The following is a 20,438-nucleotide window of genomic DNA, read 5'->3' as shown; positions in this document are numbered from 1 at the left end:
GTATCATTGGCTATAGTAAACGAATGTAATACATAAATTATATGTCATCTGATATTATAGCAGCCGATTGCTATTTTTGACCTAGAAAAATGTCTCTGTTTATTTTTCCGAGCAATTTAATTTAGAACAAACTATTGATTGATTTTAACATTGAAAATAATTAAATCGAGTATAAACTACTATTTTTTTTTTATAATCTTTTTATTATGTGCTATGCTTATGAGTATTTAAAAATGCACTCTATAATTAATACACGTGAATTGGCATTTATGAATACAAATTTAATATAATATACATATTAAGTATTTTCTAATAGAGGTATCTAACTTAAAAAAAAGTTTAACTGTTTTAATAGATTCAAATATTTTTTTTTCTTCAAATTGTTATGGTTTTTATTAATCTATTTACATTTTAAAGAATTTCATTTATTTTACGCTTTTAAATCATCATACTTTTCTACAAACTTATATTAAAAATTGTATTTATAAAATAAACGGCTGTGTACAATCTGTCAATCTGTACCTATATTATATAAATGAGACTGTCCTGAGTGACCTTAGTGACATTCATAATCAACGCAGAGCAGAACCTATTAGAGCTATTGATTTGACATTTTGAGGGTGGATTGATATTGAAATTTCTCAGAATATTAAAAAAGAATTTTTTTAAATTTTGATTTTGGGGTTGAAATCCGTATCTATATATATTATATATCAAAATGTCTGTCTGTCTGTCTGTCTGTCTGTCTGTCTGTCTGTATTTTATGCCTGCTTAAGGAGGACCGATTATGGTGAAATTTTATTGGTGTTGGAGTGGTACCCTGGAATCAGGATGATTTAGATTCACAACTGGACCCGGTAGGTCCAACCAGTGGAGATGCTCAAACAGGGATTTTCTGATTTAAGAAGGTAGTTTTTGTTTATAAATGGTTGCTATTGGTTATAGAAGAAATATAGTTTTTAGTTTGAGAGAAACAAAATTAAATATTGTCTATTATATTATATAATTGTATTACATTACTTATTATATTTTAATACCTAATAACTATAGGTAGGTTTTTCATTTATTTTGCAAAGTTTTGAGATTTTGTTTAAAAATAATGGTAATTTTGACATATTCTTAATGAAGTAGATAGACAATGTTAGTTTCTTCTCTTCAGATTGTACAACTTCATCACGTCTTGGCTTAATAATTTCATTAAATTTGTCGTTTTTACTTCATACAAGGAGATCCCTTTCTACTATAATTTAATTTACAGTTTGAAATGTTTTGTAAACTAAGAATTAAAATTAATTATCAGAAAGAAAAATGTAATGATTTAGTTTAAATATCTATGAGTACCTTTAAATTTGTATGCGCTAAATGTGTTGATTTTAATTTGTTTATAATTTTTTTGGCATCGAAGCTTACATCTATGTAAGTTTTGTTTTATTTAAGAGTTTTTAAATTAGTAAATAATAAACAACAATTGTATTTAGTATTTAAGTTAAATGTTCATATTAAGTGTATACTTAATAAAAAAAAAGCATGTTGGTATATAATTTAAAAAAAAAATACAAAAAAATATCAAAGGAATGAGAATAGTTTTTATTCTAGTAAGAACTTCTTATAATATGATGAGTGGAAGCTGAAAGTTGGTATGATAAAAAAATCATTAAAGCCTCCTTAAAAGTTCCAATTGTGGAGTAGGTTGTAAAGATAGAAACTATATTAACTTTCATTATTCAAGAAATATTTATTTTAATTTTACTCAGTTATTCCTTTTTCACAATTTGAGCTACTATATAATATGCTTTACTTTGAGCACATAAAATAATAAATACTGCTACATTTTACTTATGCATGTTGTTGGATATACAATTTAATATATTTACTGTATATTATGAGATACAGAACACCTTTCAATATTTGTATAGTATTTACATACATTTTATTTTCGTGTCACAAAAGTTTATTACCAACCAATATAAATTTGTATTCTTATTTTGATTTTATTCCATGTTTGTAATAAAACAGTTCATAATGTATTTTATTTTGTTGTTTTTTTAAATTTAATTTTACATGTATAGTGTTACGCTTTCATAAAATCTAAATTATTAGGTAGGAACTGTATAGCTTACGTTTAGAATTAATAATATTCTATTATTTAAAACTTTTTTCATTTTTATGTATAGGATACATGCATGAATAAGTGATTTTTTGAAACTGGTTTAAGTAAACTATAATTTGAATAAATTATACTAGAATATTAGAAAAGTGTCAAGAATATACAATTCTCTGTGGGAGTATGTCATTCTTTCCAATCAACACTCGTCCTATCTGTTTATCACACTTGTCCCCAGAGCATACGTACTACGTACTGTATCTTTTTGTTAAAATTGTAGTTCATTTTCTATAGATCGAACTAGGTTACTATGTATGATATAATTTATTTATCAGGCCCTACGGAAACATTGACGACTGAAAACAAAGGTTTATTTAGGATTTATGTGTACAAACAATTTTGAAATACTTTTATTCATATACAAAAAACTCGTTGAATAGTTATTGCATAATATATGTATGGACGACATTCGTGAAGAAATTTTCCAATCAAATGTATGACAGTCCATAGGCACAATTAAATGGGATTTAGGACATAATACTTACAAAACACTTCAGAGCCCCTTAAAAGTTGTTGACATGAAAATATACATATTTTTAAGAAACTCAAGTGGGTAGTCCCTTTAAATTGTTTAGTAGTGAATTAATTTTTATCTTGACCATTATTATTTGAACTGTAGAAGACAGTTATGCATTTAAGAATATGGCATTACGTGTTGCTTAAATGCTCACCACTCTTGCAAGAACAAATAACCGGAAAAGCTCAATGTCAGTGTTGGACTGCAAACTATAAAGTGTGTCCACTCCACTACTTTAATTCCTCCCTTAATTTTGATCTTAGTTACGCTTGAATGATAAATATATTAAAATTTAATTATTAGTGGTTAAATCCTGAAGTATTTTTCGAGATCATAAACGGTTTGTATTTAATCTTACAATTATATGAATAGTATGTTCATAGAAACTAATGTAAATCTGAATAACGCACCTTTGTCATATACACTTGATGTTAGATGTTTTTGTTTAACACAAATTTATTTGATTTTTCTTATAAAACTTTTATTTCGTTAATTTTATTTTTATCTATGTTTTCTGTAATTACCCAAAAAGTCAACTTAAGTATTTTGCACGTTTATTTCTAGTGTTCTAAAAAAAAATTGTACGAACAGATCAGAAAATAATGATATTTAAGAATTCAAAATAGTTCATCATTATAAATTATAAGAAGAAAAAATGAGGGAACTATACTTCTTTAGGATTTTGTCTTTTAAAATTGATTGTATAATGCATTGTAAAATTATATTATTAAATAAAACTAACATTTTAAATTATATATTTAATTAAAAATTAAAATGAATACGACGAAAATCAAAATACACTTATAGTAAAGCCAATTTATGTTAAGTCAGATGAAAAAAAACCACTTATGTTGTGACACATAAGGAAACCCATAAATATCGAGTTTTATGGTTTCGTAGTGCAAATTGATCTCTTTAAATTAATATTTGTGTGCATATTTGAAATTAAAATCAATATTGAACGTTTTTATGAAACTCAGAAAACAATACATTTGTACTGACTGAAACAAAAACAATTTTCCGTTTAATAGATAATCTGAATAAATTACCTACATTCGTGAAACTTGTACTAATGTATACTAACATTTTAACATAATATTGAAATCTTTACACACATTTATTTAACTATATTTCTGTACGAAAAATTATTAATTACATATAGGTACGTCTATTTATTATGATTCATATAGATCGATGATTTTACAAATTACAATTACAAAGTATTATAAAAAATGTAAGGCGGTCGTTTTATTTAATCGAAAATAAGTGTAATATAATCATTGCTATACAGAGTGATTCACAAAGCATACACACTCCCTTTTTCCCTTTTTCCTTCACAATATAGTTATCAATATTCTGATTTTTGGAACTTTTAAATACATTTATGAATTTTAAAATTATTTTTTGTATACCAAGCGAGAAGTGTGGTGATACCAACTTCATTTTTTTCTAACGAAAACCACTCTTTTTTCTTTAAATTGTTAATCAAAATACTTTTTTGGAAATTTCGATGTACCTATCTAAATTGAAATTCAAACCAGTAGTTTTGGAGGTATTCGACGTTGTGTGCTCAGAGATAATAGTTTTATGGTAATAGGTTTGAGCAGATATAATGGCTATGATGATTTGAATATTTTAGAAATTAATATTTACATCCATTAACGTTTTATAATTTGTAAGAATAGTCCGAGTATAATAAATACTAGATCCAATTTTACATATTCAATTTTATATTTTTTTTAGGCCATTTTCAAGTACACAATCCTTATAGTGTATACATTTGAACTCAGAATCAAATTTTGATTTAGAAACGTCAACATTTTCAAAAAATCCCTAGCTTAATAATTTACATATAAAAAGGTTGTACTCTCAATGTATCAGTTGAAAAATTAAGTTGGTATCACCACAGGGATCTCCTTAAGTAGGTACCTAGTACAAATGTCTCAAGAATTTGAATACATTAATTATTAATTGGGAAAATAGTGGGTGAGCATGCTTGATGAACTGCGTTGTGTAATAATTATCTCTACCTACCTATACAATAATAATCTGTACTGTTGGTCGATATTCGACCTATCTTTGTCACACTCACACCGGCGTTTTTCCCAGAACATTAATTACAGTACGGCTACTTGTATAATATAATAAAGTATCAAGACACTTCATAATAATCGTTATTTTGCGCAATTTATTCTATAATAATAATTATACAACGTTTAACGGACATAATGTATTGTATACATAACTCTTTGATTGTCCGCTATTCAAATAAGCTTGGTCTTGAGGTACACAACCCGATGAAATAAAATATTATTGTTGAAGATTCACTACAATATTACGAAATAAAGACTTAAATATAAAAAAAAAACAAATGTTAAGGATATATTATTATCATTGAATTCAAAAAATGATACTGAGCGAAGCTCGTTAAAATTAAATAATAAGGAATAACACACAATAAAAAAAAAGACATCGCAAAACCAATAGCTTTTTCGTTTCTTTCAGGAACTAAAATACAAACGATTCATTTAAAAAAAATGTGTAGGTACTTGGAAATAAGCAACTTTAGTCGGAAATATTATTTTCTTGAAAAACATGATGTCATGACTGTATAGCTGAAAAACAATTCTTGATGACCAAAAACATGAATGAAACTACGATGTCACTGATTAATCTATAATATTATACATAATAATTATAGGTACATAACTATTCAATTTGAAAAGTTATATCAGTTGGATAATTGATTTTCATACTAAAATATTACACAACAACACACATATGTACAGTTAACGAACGAGTATGTTTAGTACTTACCGAACGGCCAAAAAAGTTTTTAATTATTTTGTAATAAAATAAATCGTGAAATTAAAAATAATACTGGTTTTCAGGTTATGTTAATCAAATCTTTTTTTATCGTAATTCACAATTACATTTTCATAAATCATAAATGTATTTTTATAGTATCTAATAACAATTTGTTTAGCACAATTTTGTGATAAAAACATCAAACATAATATACATGGTGATTCACCAAGTATGAAACACACCCCCATTTTTATTTTTATAAATTAATTTATTCAAATTCTTATTTTTGGAATTTTGAAGTATACTTAAGAGTTAAGGACCACATTTTCAGTAATTTAAATTTTTTAGTAGTTTCTGAATAAAATGTATATATTATAAAGAATTGAAAGTCGTTAAAAATGATTTTAAAAAAATATAAAATAAATAGTATGTGAAATTAGATGTAGTATTAATTATACTCGGATTATTCTTAAAAATTATAAAACGTTAATGAATATTAATATTAATCACTAAAATGTTCAAATGATCCCTTATATATTTTTAAACTAATTATCAAATGCGGATAGTTTAATATTAAGCCATGTTTAGAAAAAAAAAGTTTTCATTTCGTGTAGTTGACAATTATTAATTAGGTATCTATGTATGATAATTTCATTCTTACATATTTAAGTGTTTCAATGTATTCTTACCGTTTATAGAATCATTTCCGATATATTTTGAAGTTTTTTTTAAATGTTGAGCTCAGACATACATGTATTTTAAAACAGATCGCTGAATGAGTATGAGTAAACTATAATATAAACGAAAATTTCATAATTATATGAAGAAAAAATTCAAAACAAACACCAACAGTCAGCATACTAGTATCAACATAATAATTATTTTAAAAGTTTAAAACGATTTGGAAATAATATGAATAATTTATTGACTTCCAGCTAATGTTGGCTCCGTTTTCGTTCATCAAAGTGTTTAATTATCTTACGATTTAATTATATTTAAATTATTAAAATTAAATAAACTAGATTGATTTATTATTCATTGAACACACGCCTTCAACGTTATTTATATATAGTTCCGATTGAAATGTTTCAGGTAATAATTTTATAAAGAAGCAAAAATAATTTGTGTTCAAGAAAGTAAATAATTATTCACATTATATATATTTATATATACAAATAAAAATCTTAGAAAAAAACAAAAAAAAAGCCTTGTACAGAACTTGTCTTGCTTCACCCACCCGGGTACAGGCTATATACGTGTATATTATTTTTTACATATTTGAATGCATCGGTTAAAAATATGACTAAATTAAACTAATTTCAATAAAAAATGTTTGTATAAGATCATTAATTGAAAATACATATTGAATATATTGGATAACATTATAAAATATAATTTACTTGGTGTTCAATGTGTATATTTTATTTTATTTGATATTAAAATTTCGAATTGCATAAACTAAATATAGAGACAAATAATAACCCAATTTTGGTTAAAAAAATAACTAAATATACACCATCAAGTAAAACGGTAGAATAGTTGCTTCTTTTTGATTATAATACAAAATAAAATGTTTATTAATTCAAGTATACATAAACAAAATTATTGTTCTATTGGAGTCTTTAAACGATAAAATGTCATCATACTATGAACTTTCCCCCAAATATATATAGGTATCTTAAAATATCTAATTAAAATTATTATTTACCATAATATTTTACTTTGTATGTTAAAAACTTAAATAAATAGAATTTAAATTCATCTCTAGCAATGGTACGCCATCATTATATATTATAGAGTAATGATCAAGGAAACGTTTTAATTATTATATGAAAATATTAATTTCCTCGTAATTAATAATAAAAAAGCAATAGCTGACTGAAGTTTTCCACACAAACAATAACAATGATATTATTATTTCTTCTGTTTTCTTTCAGTATCTTTTTTGGGATTTTCCATTATTGTTATTTTTATTACGTTTTAGCCCACCTATTTTAAATGTGAGCCCATAAATTGTTTAACAAATCCTGTAGACGGTTTGGTATTAAATACGACAAAAGAAAGTAATTTCTATATGAAACAAAAAAATAAAAAATGAAATACAGTAATAGTAGTAGTACAAATATAGTAATAGTAGAAGTAATAGGACCCAGTGGAAGATGAACATTTCAATTTACGCTTCAATATATAATATAATATATTTTTTCATCGAGATTTTATCTAAATATTTTTACATTTAATTTACAATTTTTTTTTTCATATAAATTGAAGTTTAATCATTAGATAGAATCTATCACAAATAAAGAGAAAATCGGTCAACTAATTGTTGGACTGAAATCCCAAGTGGCTAAATAATGGTGGGAAAATCTAGTTACACAAAACTGAGCGATGAGATCTCATGGGGATGAAACCATAGCTTACTGTTAATTCTTTCCAATTATTTGTTTATTTGTTGTAATATGATGTGATATTTTATGCAGAAGCGTATTGGGAAAATTCTCTTTGAATTGTTTGAAATGTATTTGTAATGTAAAAGTAGTAAAAAGCTGTTCATAAATAATTTAACACCATCAAAAGAAATACCAGAATAAAGCCGTGAAACACAATTAGATTTACATTCGTAATTTATATTTGCTGTTGATGTCATAATTTAAAACCAAAGTTTTAAGATCTACATCGTCATTCGTCATACCTACTTGAAAATTGAAATCACTTTATATTTTTGGTTCTTTTTCATGAAAAACTTCAAATTATTGATATTTTAAATTATTTTTAGTCAAGTAAAAGGTAAAAAAAATTATAATAACCACATTATGAAATTGAAATATAATGAACAAAATATGTAGTAGGTACTTATGAAATAACTTACGAGCACCATAAAACCGACACTACTATCACATTGATAAAATATGATCAGTACATAATAATGTGGTTTGAAACTATATTTTCATTTTTAATATATTACCTATCTTACAAATTATTCTTTAAGTGACCAGAGTACCAGATTACCAGTAACCACATGATGTAACTAAAGGCTGGTCATAAGTTGTTACTTATTATGCAATGAACAATGTTAAATACGAGTACAATATTCTATTGTAAATAAGATGAAATGAAAGAAAACTATGTATTGTAGTATGACCCGACATAAAATAAATGATTATAAAATACATTAGATATTTTTTATTTAAATATAAACGATTGAGTTATGTATAAAGCATTATGCATGTCTTTGTAAATCCTGGCTTTAGAGTTTAGATAGTATAAAATATTTATAAGATACATAGAATATAGACTATTTATATTTATTCTTAACCCTTCTTATGAGTACAATAGAACTTTGTAAATCTTCTGCTTTTACGATTGTGCGTACCGTAAATTATTATGGTTCAACATATTCGAGAATACACAAAGTGTTTCAGTTAAACTAATTCAATAAACGATAGGCGCAGTCCTCTCAAATTTAATTTTCACTCCTTGCAGGAACAAAAGTTTTCTTATTATTAACTTTGTTTGAATTAAATTCATTATTATACTTTCAAATTACACTTAACATTAAATGAGCAAATTCAATAAATTAAAAAAATGTTTAATAGTGAGTATATAATAAATTATATAAACATTTTATAAGGAGCTCCAAGTATTAAATAAGGTAAAAATAAATATAAACTTTTGATTATGTTGATATTATTGAAATAATTTAGGTACCTTTTCTGGGGAAATTGTTAGTTTATGCGAAGTTACACAGAATTGTATTGTAATAAAATATTCTATATAACCATTATGTATATATAAATATTACATTTGGCCTAGAAATTAATTAAAAAAAAAAAAATTATATCACTATGTAATATTATTTTTTTTTTATCAAAAATTTAATGAATGTTAATCTTTTCTTTTGATATTTTCACGGCTTGTGAGAAATTTTAAATATCTACGGTTAACAATAATATTATGTCAAGCATTTCACATTTGTAACCAAGACGGCAAAATATGTTGTCATCTTAAAATTACTACGAAATGTCCAACTTTGATCGAAATGTTTTAAAACCTATAAAGTATAAAACGTATGTAAAATGATTAAATAAATATATTTTATCAAAAGTTAGAATTTTTTTTTTTTAATTAAAAACAAAATAACCCAAATAAAAATGTATTTTGTTGTTTTGACGTAGATTGTACTATTTTTTTTTATAATATGGAATGTGTATATTATTAACTAATATCTACTCATATTCTGAGTATCTATTCTATACTTATACATTTTGATGTATTTTTTTTCAAATTCCTCTTACTAATTGAGTACTTAACTGAAAAAATTAAATTACGACAATGACTGTTTGAATTAAAAACTCATTCGACCTATCATAGTTCTACTCGTTTATTGTTTAATACCTTTTTGTTTTTCAATTAGTCCAGATGCTCGATTAATTTTGTATTAAACATTAACTGCAGCTCTCTTTTAATTTGCTGCGCATTAGAAAGTTATTATTCAATTTTTATAATACGTCTATTATTTGAATACCTAATATATATTTTTCGTATCTAAATTTAATAAAGTATAACGATTTATTTTTATTTATCTTCGATTCGAAGTATAGGAAAATTGTATAATTATACAAAAGACAAAATATTTGAAATAATGAAGTACATTAATTATTTGAGTACATGGTACTTACTTCGAAGTGCAAAAAAAAAGTTAACACTCAAAATTTGACTGAGTGTGCACTAAGCATATTTAATGGGTTATCCGATGTATTAATTATATTATGGTAAACATAAAGTTTCATAATAATTTTCAAGTGAGTAACTAAATTTTTTTTGAAATCGATCAGTTAAGTATTTTCTTGTTTTCAAATATTTCAACTACATAATAATTTGACATACAGAAAATCGGATGACAAATTTTTAGACACGAAATTTTACACTTATTAACTTAAATACAATAGAATACTTTGCTAAATTAATTTATAATATTATTATATATTAGGGAGTTGTGAACTTAATAATATGTTTATTGTTATTTTTTTTAATATCTATAACTAAATAGGGTTTACAACAGTGTTATGGACGGAATAGAACAAATCATGTGGTTATTAGTATTTTTATGCTATTTAAATTTTTTACTCATTATTACTTATTAATTGAAAATTGTTGGAAATATTAAGAAAAATGAAATCTGAAGAATTTAAAGACGATGAAATAATATATTTTCTTTAAAATATATTTAATATGGTATCTTGGCAGTATGTACGAGTCGGAGTATACACCATTTATTATTATGAATATTCAGTAATCTCAAATATGGTTTAAGACATGTTCAAAAATGTTTTTCATTTGTGATCATTATTTTGCGAGTTGTGTTGTACAGAACTTTTTAATGTTTTTCACATTCTGTAATATTATTATGTTTAAAATCATCATGTTTTCAATTAAAAATATAAAATAATAAAATGTACAATGAAACAATTCGATAAAATCAAAAAAAAGTTCAACCCTGTCTATTGAAAAAAAAAATGTTGTTTTACTACCATTATTATTCTACGAGTCATTATACCGATGATAAAATATAGAAACATGTTTTGACAGCTAAATTTATCAGTTATTGTGGCCTCGATTGTACGTATGTCAAGTTTTATTATGCCTGTAAGGGAGGCATTAATGATTTAGTCATTTAATGTGATAATTTATACTTTATTAAACAAGTGATTAAAAGTGTTATCTATTCATTGATCACTAAATAGTCCAATATATTTTTTTACTAAACAGTTATAGATCGATAAAAATCCTTCGTTAAAATCAGCATGTTGAAAGCGCACCTTCAAAAAGTCGTGTTTCAGCTTTTCGCATCTAGGTATTTGCTGTTCACAAAACGTTTCAGGCGCTTGTCCCAAGTGGTTAAGTGCATTTTTCGATTAACATTAAACACAAAAATAATTATGTCGGGACATGAAAACTAATCCGAGAAGATGCTCAATGTAAACATGTCAAACATGTCTTCAATTAGAAACACTATATTTTATCCGGCCAACGTACTCCTTTTTGAAACATTTTGTACAAACATTAAACGTCTGACACGCTGGAAAAGTAGGGGTATCGTGTAGGTAGGCACTGCGAATGAAATCGTATTATAGGCCAAAGACGGGGAGAGGAAACTTTTCATCGGCTAGCTGTTTTACCGAACATATTATTGTGTTATCGATTCGTGATTAATGGCTGTCGAATGGGTGGTCCGATGATTGGCCGTGCGAATTGTTCTGCCTATCTGCGAATTGATTAACGACACCGCCGTGGTGCCAAAATGCGCTTTGGACGCTGACACGAGCCGCCGCCACTTCCTCCCCCACCATCTAGTTGCTGTCACGTGATTAATAAACACTATAATGTAGGTGGATATCCCTTTGGCGTGGCTTTGACATTAACCTCCACGACGCCGCCGAGACAATTGTCTCGACGATGACCTGTACCGACACGAACGTGTCTCCCACAATACTGACAAATGCCCAAATCTGCAGGTTTGACCGTATATATAGATAGGTGCACTTCGATCCCATACACAAATCGACTCCGCCCCTCTTTAGAATTCCCACCAGGTTTGACATTCTACCCTTTTGGCTTTAACCCCGTGACACATGGGCACGTAGGTGTATTATCGTCCCCAAAGTCATCGGTGTTGACGTCAGACTATACAAACAATACCTAGATACAGATAGAGGTAATTTCTTAAAAAAATCTAGGTATATTGTGGATATTAGAATTAGGAATCGCGGTAAAAAAGACCTAGGAAAAAAGTCAGGACAAAAAAGCCCGAGACATAAAGAGTCCGAAGTAGATAGGTCTGGTATATATATACCTATGTAACAACATTTAAAATAATAAATTTAAAAAAAAAATTTGAATGATTATAATTAGGTATTATTATAGTATCATTACCGTCATATACATACAATATATTATAATGATTTATCAGCTTAATTAAGTATTAACTATCTAGTTAACTATCTTAACTAAAAACATTCCGGTATATATGTACCTATAACAATATTTAAAATAAAATATTGAACCGATATATTTTGTAAATATTTTGCCGATATTGGTATCTACAAGATTACTTATTAATTTCGTCGGGTATCTATTAGGTAATCATTTAGTTATAATTTATATTAATATTAATTGGAAGTTTGATTGTGAATCACATCATATTTTTTCTTTTACCTATAATTATATGTACTGGATTTTTTTACTCGGACTTTTTTCCTAGGACTTTATGGTAGTGTACTTAAAATAAGAGATAAATATTAAAATTCTATTTTCATCCACCTAGATGAAGTCAAAAAAGATATAATTGAAATATTTTTTCACCCAACATTTTTTATTTTTTTAAAATTTGAACAAGAACGAATATGTTATTTTTAAACGAACAATCACGCACACGAGTATGTGTATGCGGAACATAAGTAATTTTTCATTTATTTAATTAAATATATACCTAGGTACATAAATTTGTAAAACACCTATTTCAAGAAATATTTTTTTCAATTCTTGTAGCAGTTTATTTCTTAAATGTACTATTTATATTTTATACATAACATACACAAACAAAACCAATTGCCATTCATCAATCATCATTAATAATTAATGAATATTTTTAATATTAATAAATCTAAAAAAATATTGTATTTCTTAAGTCATCAACTATAAAAACAATGAAATAGAAACATTTATTACCCATCGGAAAAGGTGTACCTAATGACTAATAATATTGTATTTGAAAATATACCTGATTTAATATTTATAATGAAAAGAAATAATAAATTAATCAAAATGACTGCTAATATTGATGGACAACTTAATTGCATTTATCTAGATGAGTTGATGAAACTAAGTAAATTATTAAAAAGATACATTTTTTCATATCTAGATACAACACTGTTCAACTGTTGCCACCCGCCGAAAGTTTTATTTCATTACCACGAAACGGTAATGTGGTCTATTGTGTCGGTCCCGTTTTTATCAACGTCGTACCACATGTTCGCATAAACCCAGCCGGGCTCATGGAATTTTTTAGATGAAAATAGAAAACTTTTAGTCGGTTGTATTGCTGTAGTTATTCTCACTTATAATATTATATATATATGTATACATTTTACATAAACTCAACATCTATAGATATTAAACCACCAAAAATATTCCCTCGTTATTGTGATATTATGTTCTCTGCAGCACTGCAGTTATATTAAAAATAATCATTTGAAAAATGTCTTTATATTTGAACGTATAGTTTAAAGTATTGAACTCTCTGCAAGTATGTACGCAAAATATCTATTATGTTTACATTTTAAACTTCGAGTCCCTGTGATATATTATTGTTACAGGACATAATGATATATTGCACGTTCATATTACCTAAAATACAACAATTATCTATTTGTTTAAATTCATATATATTCATTAATATTTAGGTAAATATTAAAAAACCACCCTGGACGAGCACACATATAATAGATATAGCGGTGTACATAGTTATTAACGTAGTTGAAACTTTATGTTATACACTGTGATAAATGGGTGACAATTTACATGGTCCAACTAAAGTATATATATATAGCTTTTTATACAGTGCATAATTTATTATATAGGTGAATTTAATTTACCCAAAAATGAGAGTAAATTCCAAGTAGTATGCACAACGGTGAAAATTTCCATATATATTATAGTCGAACTTAATTTACTTAAACTAGAAGGCATACATATACATAAAATGTAGATAAATTTCCAACCAAACTACCTGAAAATTTTATTGACACACATTTTATTTGTATCAAATTATATTTAGAACGTTTTATTTTATTTTATGTTTGTTGTAGAGCGGATACTAATATGATATCGATTATGAAAACTTTAATGCACTATGAGTAATTTAAAATTATGCAAGAAAATTGACGTAAAATATGTATAAACTTCAATCATTTAATTGCACGCAAGAGTGGTAAATATAAAAATAATTGCGAATTCATGCACTTCAACGGTTTATGGTTTTTTTTAGGTTAGGTACCTAAACCATAGTATTTAAAAATAAATAAATAATAATATATGCAATTATGCATAGGAAGTAGTATTACGAATTTCTCAATAATTTTTAAGTATGCAAAACTAAATACCCAAAGAATCTTGAGCTAAATTTGAATGACAATTATATTATATTTGTGAATAATATTAAGTATCGTTAAAGATGTTATTATATTATTATCTATATAATCAGATAATGATGTCAAAAAAATATGTTAATTTTCGTGATTGTGAAATCACAAAACCAATAAATTAATATCTTGTTATGTTGTATAACAATGCTTAAATAATGTAGGTTTGTTTTTGTTCAAATATCAAATGTATCACAGCATAACTCAATTTATAATTATATAGTGCTTACCGTAAGTTGATACAATAAAACTTCAACTTGAAATTAATTTATTCACGATAAATCGTGTTGTACCTATTCTTATGAATAATGTAGCTTAACAGAGAAAAGATTATTGTCCTTTTATTTAGGCAAGAACTCCGATTTACAATGTGTCCTATACTCCTATCCTCGAGGGCGTGTTCGAGTCAGAAGTTGTGATCAAACTTTCCAAACCATCTACAAATACCCCGGTTATATTATCATGTATGTATACAATGTGCATATATAAGTCAAAGTATGTTTCCTGAAACGTTTATGAATCGTGTTCTGTTATGAAATTAAACTAAGCATTGACTTCGTAACTTTTACAGCTTCATCGGGTCCGTGTGGCACGGTCAGCACCTACCTAACGCTGTATGATGGAAAACTCGGTGTTGATGAAATTAAAAAAAAAAACCTTCATTAAAAATCCTGCCCTTTGCGATTCGGTCCTGTGTTTGGGGTGCATAAATTAATTCGGAGAACTATGCTGGCTGGAATAGGTACTAACCGCACTAGCACTAGCGGATAACGACGGTCAAGAATTAAAAACAAAAACTTTTTTTACGCTAGAGTCCAATAAAAATATTAAGTAGTCTACCTTTTTTTATTTTTGTAACCCTCACCTGTTATTCAGGATTACAAGCAGGTCTTTATATCTTCCCCACGTGTAATTTAAACTTTTGTTTATAAAGTTATTTAAACGGTGCGACTAAATTATGCGGTGGCAGTTCGTCTGAAACATACGTATCTTATTTTATTAAGCATTACTATTTTTACTTTATTGAAATAATTAACTACTTTTTCACAAAAATGTATATCCAGATTACTATAGAGTATCTTATTTAATTTATCTAATGTTAGAAATTAAAAAATAAACACTAATTTAATTGTGGTATGTGTTTCGACATTAATATTAAAGGTCATGGATTTGATTACAGCAAAAAAGTTTAAAGAAGTATAATCTTTAGTTCTTGATTTATGTTATCTGAAAATGTTGTTTTTATTATACGGTTAGAATGTGAAATAAAAAAAATGTACTTTCGTGCTTTTTGGTATTGGTTTTTTAAAATTTAAAATTGATTTAACTAAAAGGAAATAGGGATCCTCTCATCATTGAATTGCACTGTACAAAGATAAGTTTTTAGATTGTTTTGTGACCAACTACAGTATCACCAATTGTATATTATTTCCTCCGGGTCTCAAAACACTATTGCATTGTATCTATAAAATGGGAAAAATAGATAAAGTTGTGGCCGTACAAAAGGTCTCGCTGAACTTTGGGAAAATCTCTTTGAAAAGAACTATGAGCGTCCACCACTAGTGATATTGGAGACATCGTTATTTTGAAGCGTTTTCTATATCAGACAAACGGCTGACGTATGGCAGAGCGCAGGCCAGTTCACATTAGTGGTATGTATATGCTGCAAACGTTCACTAACAAGATGACTGACTATATCGAAATATTCTCTCAAAAAATGTCCCCTCGTTTGCGAGATGTGTCGAACTTAATCTTTATTATTATTATTATTTATAAGTACGTTAGTACTTGTAATAATGTGTCATACCTGATTTGTATGTGTTTTTCATAGATGAACCAGGACTTCGACGGCTGAACATTTACCGGGCGTTTTTCATAGTTTATCGTATACAAAATATATGTTTATTTTTATAATATTTCTTTATTGAAATACGATATGGTTAGAAAAGGAGTAAAAATTATTTGTCACCTCGAAACAACTTGGCGCGAGAGACGAACTTTACCGGCAGAACAACCCTTGAGCGTCCGACGAGGGTGCGTCGGGACGGTAATACACGTGACTACTGTGAGCGCGCCGCTCGTACTCTTATCCCTACTTACTACATGCCGCCGCAGCGCTATCCGGACTTGCGCCCCCCCCCTGGTTTTACTGTTACAAAGTATGAGGATCAAACAGTAAACATGTATGGGTAAACAATAGTCCTAATCGAATATAATAATTCTATAAAAAAACTTTATCCGTATTATATTGCAGTTGCATCGTACCTATAATATAAATGCACAATTGTATGTAAAAATATTGTTATTCGATGATTGTTATACAGAATGATTGGCCAAATTGTGGTGATATCCGGATGCGTAGTGGATGCACCGATGTTCCGATATCAGTTTTCGTATAATTATTAGAGGGGTTGATACAATAAGTTGTTATAAATATAAATAGGACCGAAAAGAGGGACACTTTAAGACGAGATATTGCAGAGTTTATATTATTATGAGCAACTGCATGCTATGGACAGTATAAATACCTAAAAATATTTAATGTGAAAAACTTATATTTATTTACTATAACTTCAAATTAAACTCACCCGTGATCCATTCAACAATTATTGTAGGATGATGATATTGGTGCTCAACAGTACTACACTGTGTTAAAATACGCTTTAGTTCCGTAAAAACGGTTGTAATGATACGAATGGTTACTTGGCTCGGAAATAAGTTTTTTCGTTTTTCTTACAGGTGTTGAACGCCACTCCGTAGAATACGATTATATTCAATATCAGTTACACATAATTCTCTATATTTCAGTCTGAATTTTTTTTAAACACAAAATATAATATACAAGTGGTTATCGTGTACATACATTAATTTTGAATGTTTTGATAATATTCTGTAGTCGAAGAATGAAAATTAATTGAGTACGTTGATTAATAATAATATTATTGGTTTATAAATATTTAATGCAATGTACTATTGATTACTTAACTATTTATTTTATTTAATGTTATATAAGGTAAGTTATTCAAAGTAATTTCATTCTATTCAAATGATTCTCAATGTTTGAGCGAATAAATACGGTTAAACTTAGTGTATGAATAACTCTAATGAATCAACGTTAAGCAATAGAATATTTAATAATATTACCATAAATTACTTAACTTTGATACTAGAATATCAAACATGTTACAATCATTTGCTAACCATACAGAAATCAAAATGTTGATGTTGATCAAAGATTCGAAAAAAATGTATCAACAATATTTTGTAGGTTTTCTTTTAAGTACGTTACTAATTACCTACATTTTATCAACAAAAATATATGTCAAAAGGTTGTTAGGTACCTAAAAAATATCAAATTATTGCGAGTATCACCAGAATTTAAATGTAATATGCATTTATTGTTTTTGAAATATGCTAAAATATTATGATAAAATATACACTCAAATTACCTTTTAATAATATCCAAACTATTGTTATAAGTGAAAGTGAGGCAACTTTTAATTTCAAAATAGATTCTGTGAGAAATCAGAAAGCTGAAGATACTTTTTTTTATATAAGCTAAATTATTTTTGTTATTTTTACCCTCAAATAAATCTACATCATTTTTCCAAAATCAATGATTTTATCGAGTCCAAATTATCAGTGTAACTTAACTGGACATTCCACAAATCATGGGTACATCGTGTTTGTAGCTAGAATATGCAATAATATGCATTATACCTACACATTAAATATTAAGCAAAATTATTCAATATAAAAAGTAGATTGTTTGTATAAATATGTGGAAATTACCAACCAAGCTTGTAAAAAGACTCTGAGCAAAAAAACATATAAAATATCTATGCCCATACATTTTACTATTTTAGCCCTTGTTACGAGTATCGTAATTCATAATATTAACGGATTGTTCATTATTGAAAGTTACTCGTTAATGATTTTGAAAGTATTTTTTTCTACATTAAATAATCGATGGTAATCGAAGATGACTGTACAATGTACATTGTGTGGTTTACCGCATCAACATGCAACAGGTATTCTAGTTATCATTATCTCCGTGGAGTTATAACATGTAAGTACCTATTTGTTTGAAAACCAGCCAAGAAATTTAATTAGTGTGATAGTACAACCGTTCTCCTTTTGTCGGACAACAACACTACACCGGTATCGCAAATGGCATGATGATTTGAATTTACTAAAGGTAGGTACTAAAAACAATGAACGGCGCGTAGTAATTACCACCTGTATGTATGTTACTATATGTATGTATGTATGCATGTATATATACCTATTACTTATGTTGTATAACAACTTTAATTTAGAGTCATGCAGTTAATCCAGCGAACACTGCAATGTATTATCTTTTGACCACTGTTCAAAGGATATATATTTCTATGTAAGTATTTCAATTTTAATCATACTAAATTACATACAAAAATGGCTTAAGTGATTTATAAGTTACTTCCGGAAAACGGAATTTGCACAAAACATTACTATTAAAATATACTTATTACGTGTATTACATAATATTATTCTAAAAATAGACGTAACAAATTTCGAAAATAATTATAGAATTTGTACTTAAGAGGACATGCATCTGTAGTCTCTGTCTTAAAAATGTACAACATAGAAAATTGTGTTTTTAAACTGTACATTTATTATAAATTAATAAATAATTTATTATTATAAAGTTATATGTCTATTGTGCCTGCCAAAATCATAACATATAATTTGATTTTTTTTTATTGCTCCTTCAAATAGGTTGTTTTCTATTAAAATTCATTATGAATCTTACATTTAAATTTTTTCTATTTTAATTTTAAAATCACTAGAAATATAATGATACCTGCTAAGATTTAAGTTGAGAATGAGACAAATCCTAAATTGATGTGCTCAAATATACTAAATCGCTCATGCAGGGACTAAACACATTTCAAAATTATGTCAAACCAAAATAAATTATTTAATAGGAATCAGGTGAATTAAAGCTACCTAAATACTAAATTATATAAATATTTTTATGAATACAACCAAGTTAACACAGTTCATATAGATATATCAAATGTTTTCTATTAAGTTGATCATTCTTTGATTAGTATGAATGACCTTTCTCTCTCCTTATGTTATATCTTACTGATTGGTTCTTTTATGTGTCTGCCCTCTCTTGTTTTCTTAGCTTATAAACTCAACCATTAAGGTACTCCCAATTTTTTCGATGAGATGAAACTCCACATCAATGTTTCAACTCAAATCCATTTCGATGGAGTGGATATATTCTTCAAGATTATCTACCTCACAATATGTTGGTTTTTTGAAGTAAGTCTGACTGTCAAGAAGGTACGATCATACCTTGTTATTTATATCAAATGGGGTCTCCGACCTATGGTCCTCAAAGCTATTTATTTTAAAAATATACTAGTTTTTAATGTTTTAAATTTAATTAATTACTAAAAATAAGTCTTATATATCCACAATTTCATTACTTATCTACCACTAAACAAAAAAAATTTGGTCTCCAATGCCGAAGCTTCTCACAGGTTTGGCCCACCGTAAAAATGGGTTGCAGACAACTTGTGTATATCATGATTATATTCATAGACGTTTTATAAGTAGTAGCTAGTATAAAGTCTATGGTTATATTATATAGTCTATAAACGAATAGTTGGCAACCGACAGGCAGCATCCGCTAATGCTTGATACTGTTTCATTGTTTCTTGCATTTTGTTCGAACAAAATTAGAAAACTTAGGTAA

At 26.9% G+C, this 20,438-nt stretch overlaps 1 protein-coding gene across 2 annotated transcripts in view; it reads right to left on the bottom strand.

The window, feature by feature from the left end:
- LOC111033741 overlaps positions 1-16,757 on the bottom strand; it is a 45,052-nt gene extending 28,295 nt beyond the window's left edge. Inside the window, exons 1-2 of one of the 2 annotated variants that reach the window (XM_022314643.1) lie at positions 16,497-16,757; positions 15,555-15,664 (exon numbers count right to left, since the gene is read on the bottom strand). The gene's annotated coding sequence lies outside the window, so the exon portion shown is untranslated. The remainder of the gene's footprint in view (positions 1-15,554; positions 15,665-16,496) is intronic. The other variant, XM_022314642.1, reaches the window with a different exon arrangement.
- Positions 16,758-20,438: the final 3,681 nt, after the last annotated feature.

The sequence above is a fragment of the Myzus persicae genome, unplaced genomic scaffold, assembly GCF_001856785.1.
Source record: "Myzus persicae strain clone G006 unplaced genomic scaffold, MPER_G0061.0, whole genome shotgun sequence".
Classification (NCBI taxonomy): domain Eukaryota; kingdom Metazoa; phylum Arthropoda; class Insecta; order Hemiptera; family Aphididae; genus Myzus; species Myzus persicae.
Note: the sequence above shows the minus strand (reverse complement) of the source record. Positions and strands in the feature narration are given on the sequence as shown.